The sequence below is a fragment of the Buteo buteo genome, chromosome 6, assembly GCF_964188355.1.
Source record: "Buteo buteo chromosome 6, bButBut1.hap1.1, whole genome shotgun sequence".
Classification (NCBI taxonomy): domain Eukaryota; kingdom Metazoa; phylum Chordata; class Aves; order Accipitriformes; family Accipitridae; genus Buteo; species Buteo buteo.
In genome coordinates, this window is record NC_134176.1 from 8,335,587 (window position 1) to 8,342,813 (window position 7,227).

Sequence of the window (7,227 nt, forward strand, 5' to 3'; positions counted from 1 at the left end):
AGCAAAACACAAAGACCATCCCCTTGTCTTGGCCTGGAAATAGCATCAGAATTGGAGACACGCAGCAGGAATTACCACCCTCTCACATTTTGCGGCAAATGCTGCCATTAAAATAGTTATATTTGTGAGGAGTGCCCTGCCATCTCTTGTTCTTTGAATCTGTGATGCTACAGACTCTATGTTCATCAGCAAGGAAGCCCAGAGCTGGGTATCAGCAAATGCCAGCCTCCTGCCGACATATCTGGCCTCCACCATACAGATGGCTAAAACTGCCCAGAGCCTAAGTGACTTTCAGTGTTATGCTGTGAAACCACAGCACAGCCAGGAGCAGGAGGCATAAATCCCTTTTCACTCCCTTACCTTGGCTCCTGGAGCAGCTGCCTCTCGTTGGGGGATAGCCTCACCTCTGTCTTCAGGTTAAAAGCATGCCAGTGATGTCAGGATTAGGACCGAGAGGGACAAAATAAACTCTTTATGAAATGACAGAACATGAAAATGCAGGGGAACGCCAGGAGGCATTTTGTGACTGCTGGTAGCCCAGCAGATGCCTATCGCTCAGCAAACATGGTGGGGTCTCGGGCACCCCTTTTACCCTTTCCAAAAAAAATGGAAAGCAACCGCATACCCAAATGGACCTCATCTCCCTCAGCCACACCATGCACAGCCAAACCCAGTACTTTTGGCTTGTCCTGCTTAAAGGATAGCAGAGCTATTTTTTGCTGCTCGCCTTAACCCTCCACACCTGGCGGGCAGAGTTACTCCTCACCCATGCTGGGTACAGCTTTTCTCAAGCCACCCGGTTCACCTCCTGCCAGGCTGTAAGTGGCACCCATCCGCAGCAGGTCCCTGTGGTGCTGAGACCGCTGAGCACCCAGGATGAGACCCCATGAGCCCCCCAAGCGCCACCCAACCCCTTGGTGCCCTGCAGAGTACCAAGCATCACCTGAGACCAGAGGCACCAAAACTCTTCCTGACTGTGAAAGATCCCTGGAGCTGCGCCTGTCCGTGTGTCCACAGCAGCCACCACCACAGTGACACGGGGACACCACCCTCCCTGGGCATAAACCCCCTCAGGACCCCCGTCGGCTCCAGCACCAGCCATGCTGCAATGGAAGGTGCAGCTGCTGCAGCACTGGCAAAACCAGGCCCTGTTTGTCCAATTTTATTGTTTACTCAGGTGGACCAGGAGGAGGGGGAGTTGCTGCTCATTCAATCCCCTGGATCTCATCCTACCTAGATCAGAGGGGCAGCTGGTGCAGGCTTCGTTGCTGCACCCTGGGAGCCAATGCCTGTGAGCAAGCACCCACCCTCCAGTCACCTCCGTCCTCTGCTGGGTTTGGCCAAAGCCAAGTTTCAGACCCAAAGTCTCCCAATTCCCCACCTCTGGCATAGCTGAGCTGTGAGTGATAAAAACATACAGGTTCCTTAATGGCAAAAGTGCACGGAGAAAGATGGCATGACCGAAATTATTGTATAAAACGCGGGCAATGTAGAACCAAGCTTTCGGCATTTCTTTGAATCAAATCCAGCAAAGCCTCATCACTGAAACAGTATTGCAATATTCAGTTGTTCCTTCAACAAAAGCAAATGTAGTTTCCTCTCTGCCCTTAATTTGAAAGCACCCTATATTAGATGATTTTTTGGACATTCATTAATGATATATAAACGCTATCATTAATTAGCCAATTCTATTCCTTTGCTGGTTTTGGCATAAAAATATCTCTACTGAGCCACTCTTGAACCAGCATTATTTGCATAGAATTAAAATTTTATTCCAGGTTCTTTGATAGAAGTTTGGGGAACTTTTTGCTCTTTTTGGCACTCCCACCTCCTGTAATTTTAAAATACATTCAAGAATTCTCATCAGTGATAAGAGAGAGGGGAGACACTGAGAACAGTATCTGGATTTATCTGTTACAGTGTTTTGTGTAATCCAGTCTGACTTTATTCCATGCTGGGGAACCTGATGTTTATCCTCATACGTTGTCCTTTGTGACCTCTAAGACCATGAAGATAAGAAGAGCAAAGCTTTTAAAATAATGCAGTGTCATATCTCTAAAAGATTCCTGTAAATCTGCCTTTGAGGCTGGAGGGAGGGAAGGATAATCCAACTGAAAAAAAGCTTTAAAAAACACATGTGATACGCTACAAATCTATGTAACTGCTCAACCAAACTGGAAGAAAAAGAGCAAAGAAGCACCTGCAAAGCAGCACCGCAAATGGCATGTAATGCAAGCAAACAATGAAGAAACTCTTGCAGCCTTTAAGGACATCGAGTGAAATGCAGAATGCTTAAAGTTGGCTTGGCTCGCTCTCTGCTTGATTTGAATTTCAAGCTCTGATGTACAAAAAGCTTTGTCTCCATGAAAGGTTTTGAAGTCCTGCAGGACTGACTGCCTGGATGCTTTTGCTTTGAAGCTGTCTAAAGCTTCCCCTGTCATCACTGTTTCACATTAAAATATGTATTCTCCATTGCAGGACTTAGCAAATAGATTTTCAGTTGTTATATTTCTTTCCCCTCTAGTCAGATTGGTTTTTTCAGGCTCCAAGTATATGCAGATTTAATGGAGAGATCTTTAAAAAATAATGCTTTCCTTAGAGAAAACAATAAGTTAAAAGCCATTTGTTGTCTCCTGCTGGCAGATTTTTGCCAACAAAACCAGAAAATGTAATATAATCAGAATGATCTATGCTGTAAAACAAGACTGTCTGCCTCTTCTAAACCATTCTCTCGTCCTGGTTACATCAATTCCTAACACTTAAGTGTTTCCGTGATTTCAGCTGCCTTCCAGTTGACACCCAAGCCCAGTCCCAAGGAACTGAGCAGAACACAGGGAATGCACGTGATGGTTAACATCATGGGCAATGCTGCTTCCCTGAGCCCTGCGTTTCAGGCTCAGTGCTGGGTCCTGGCCCTCACCTGAGACCAGTTCTCCCTCTGCCAAGCTCCAGCAGCTCCCACATCCACCCGGCTAACACAGAGTATATTTGCCTTTCCCTCTTCTTGCAGCCTTTTCTTTCTCCCTCTACCTCATCCCATGCTCCTACTCATCCCACTCTCCTGCTTTCCTTCTTTTCATGACCCAAACACCTGACCTCTTGCCTCTTAAACTCTTCTTCTTGGACTTAAATCCTCCACCTGCATCTTCCAATGGTGGAATGGATTCAGAATGGATAAACACAACAGATTCAGAAAACAGCACTGCAGTTGAATGAACCACCAAACTTACCCAAGGGTATGATGTTTTGCCAAAGGAAGAAACACATTCCTGTCTTTCATGTTGTATATAATGAGTAATAGCGATCAGGATCTGAAGATGATCTTTACCCATCACCAATTATAAGAAGATTTTAGGCAAAGTGTTTTGTGTTTTAGAAATGTAAATACACTGTGATGACTCGTGAGCTGGCGTAATCAGACAGATCAGCAAGGAGCCACATCAGTGAGAAACGCCCTTAAAAGAGACTAGACCAAGTTTAACTGCAGCCCAAGCCGATGTGTCTCCAGTTACTCCATTGCCTTTGCTTAGGAGGCTGAATTCCACCTACTAATTGTTGCTTCTACCTACACCTCTGCTTCTAATGAGTAAGATTTACTAATCCCACCCTGTGCAGTCCAAATAGAGACTCAGTGTAGAAAGTATTAGCTCCAATTCTTTTTATTCAAATCTTCTTCTATATTTTCCTTTATTCCACTTACTAAATTATTTCTCAAATCCTGCAGATCCAAGTCACCCTTTCATTCTGAAGCCCTGTTCATGGCAATAACCCCAGAAACCCACACCCTGTATAATATCCCTTGGAGATAACAGTGAATAACCACACTGCAACACCCCATATCTGAGGTGGCCCCCAGTTGTTAATAAGGAGTTTGTCACAGCAGCTTCACAGTCTGGTTCTCTGCCACCCACTTTGCACCTTCACCTGCCATCCCTCCTCTTTTCCCCTCACACAGTCCTGAAAATACTTCTTTGTGGTTGGCAGGCTGTGCTAGGGTTTCAAACGCGATGCTCCCTTATTCTCCTTCCCCAGCTACCAAGATGCGAGCAACATCTACCTATGTTATTTGCAGTTGAAGAAGGACCGGCTGCAAAATGTATTTTCTGCTTCCTCAATCTCCAAATCGCACTCTAGGCCATCTCCTCCACCAGCCTATCTTCACATCTGCCTCTGCTTGCTCCCCCCCTGCTTCCAGAAACCTCTTTTCATCCTGTTTCCCTTACCTCCTCTCTAAGAAGACATCCCTACACCTCCTCCTCATTTTCCCCAACCCCATTTCAGCCCCATAAATCTCCCCACATGATCTAATCCTTCCCCATCCCCTTCCCCATTCTGCATACAGGAGCTCCGCTTCATAGACAGGACCCGAGCATCACCCCTTGTTTCCCTTTGGTGCTGCAAATCAACCTCCCCCCCCTCTCCCCAGCACTCACGTGTATCCTGCCATCCCTTTGGAGGTGAAATGACCCAACTGCTTCCAACATTTACATCCATCCAGCAGCTTTTGGTAGAAATCATTTGAGCAGCTCTGGTTTATATCCTTCTGAGGTTTCTTAAACTGCTGCCCAGCTTTGATTTACTTGTCAAGCCCCTAGACTTTCTGTATTACTCCCTATTCCCTTGTTAACACAGCTTACTTACTTACTGTTGTTAGCTTTTCACAGCTGCTTTGCATTGTGGAGAGATTTTCACTAGGTTCACGGGGATATCTAAAGCTGTTCTCTTCAGCTAGGAGGCCCCAAATAACTCAGACCCTGTGTGCAAGGGTGGCACCAGTCTATGCTGATTTTCAATTTCCTCCAGTTTTCTTAGCTCAGAGCATCTCAAATGGCAGATTTTGAGGAATTAATATGAATCTGGAGCATAAGTAAATTTTGCCGGAAATTCACCAAGCTCCAACACACATGATGTTTTCCACATTCCTGCAGGACATCTCATATTTCTCTCTGCTTTCCCAGGCTCTGAGGGACCAGCGTGTCAAGACAGCACGCGATTCTGCCTGGGCCATCAGAGGCAGAGGCTGAGTACTGCTTCCTGCTGAGTGGATCTCTATAAAAGAACCCAGAAGACCTGAATAAATAATAGAAAAAGTGGTAAACTTGCTTGGAGGGTGCTGGTGAAAAATAGGCGTAGCCTTATTTTATGTCCCTCTGGGATTTCTCAAGCAGCTGTTCGGTTCTAACTAACTTGAGACGTTTGTTAAGGCAACATGTCTTTGTAAGTTGTAGTTTCCTTTTTTGAAAGGTGTTTCGATTCAATAGTTTTTCACCTATCAAACTTGAAACTTTGACGATAAAATTTAGGAAAAAAATCCAAAACAGAATGATGTATAGGTTTATTTAGACAGCTGGGATTTTTTTCCAGGCAGGCTAACACAAGACAGCATGCAAATACACCACTCCAGTTCCATTGATGTGAACAGAGCTAATCCAAATAGAATCAGGTAAGGGCCTCTTAGTACAGTTAAACTGGATTATTTAGCCATCTGCAGAGAGGTCTTTTCTTCCCTAATAAGCAGCTGGGTACTTCTTTAGCCGAAGTGAACACCCATTGAAGCACTCCCAGTGGAGCAGATGTTTGTCCTGACAGTGAGGGTACCAAGGAGCTGGAGAAGCATTGACATGTTTCCTCAGGTGGCGGTCACAACCTCTTAGGGGTCCACTGAGTATTTCTAATATGAAGCTTTCCAAGACTTATATAGCCAGATGACCCCACACAAGTGCTGTAGCAGTCTGAACCATTTCTTTAAACTTTCCACTGGACAGCTCACCAGGTCCAAACACTGCATGCCAGAATGACACCTGAGACTGAAAAGAAGGATACAGGGATGTTTCCGATGCCCTGGCAGCAGTGAAAAATGATAATTTGGGCAATCTGATTAAATCAGATATATGAAACCAACCCATTGTTTTTTCTGCCTTTGAGAGCAGCTTTTGCAAGGAATTTCATCAGGAGAAAGTCAAGCCACAAATGAGCTCGTATGACCAGAACCAACCGCAAATGGTTTACTGCTCTGGTTGTTATTTAATGAAATATGTGAACCAGTATTAAGCTTTTAAAGGGATTTTCATGAGGTTTTATGAGATGTCTTTTTAATTTTTAATGGTTACTTTCAGAATGTGACAGTTTCCAGAGTTACATGGGGGGTGTACCTGACTGCACCACCTTTCTGTTTCAATACACCCTATTCTTTTTGTGTTTCACATGTAACCTTTGGCATGCAGATTACCATATCAACAAGCTGGTTTATTTTCTGTCGCAACGTGGAGCCAAAGTAGCTCCAAAAATCAGGTGTGTTGCTGCTGAGAAATGTGTTAGAAGCAGCAAAGCTGTTGTGTTTTTATGACATGGAATAAAAACATGAGGACAAAAGACTGAGACAGTACCTCAGATGAAAGACCCATTGTCGTGTTTCCAGCACTGGCTGAGAACAGATGTATGGGAAGGAATACAAGAACATAGCAGGCTTATGAAGATATAGTCCCAGGTTACTCTACAAAACCATGATATTTTGCAGTTCAGGAGCTTCCTAAGCCAGAGGTGTTTCCTCTGCATTTAATATCTACAGGCAGGTTCTTCTTCCATGAGTTTCTCTAGCTGCTTTTTGAACGCTGAGCCAAATATCTGAACCAAAAGTTTTGTTTGTTTGTAATAGCTAATCTGAGGGCAGCAGCTGCCATCAGGATTGATTCTAAGGAAAAAAAAAAAGTATAATAAATCTCATTATTGATGCACTTGGCTTCCAGGGAAACAAAACCAAAACAAACTGTGCCAAACAATAAGCATTTCTCAAAGAGTTAACTCTTACATGTATAAATAACAAGTCGTAAATAACAAGACCCTTTTCTATAGCTCCCACTGGCAATTTCCAATAAGAGTCCTTGAGATTAATGGGAAAAATGAAAGAAAAGAAAAAACAACCCTGAAAATTCTAATTGCAGACAGTTTATTCTTTTTTTAGTTTCAACAAAAAAAAGCATCCCATTTCAATCAGCCCTACCAAGCTCTGTCTCAGAGGACAAAAATATCCCATAGAAATGAAAGTTGTCAGATATATAATGTCACTTCATGTTTCTTGATCTTTCTTCACTGTTTGCGAAACACATTCTCCCAAAATGAACAAATTTTGTGTGGATCCCCAAAACCCAGGTAACCCACAACTGCTGAGCTGACAGCTACTGTACCACTGAAATGCGATGAAATGGCCAAGGCTGAGCATCTGGCACA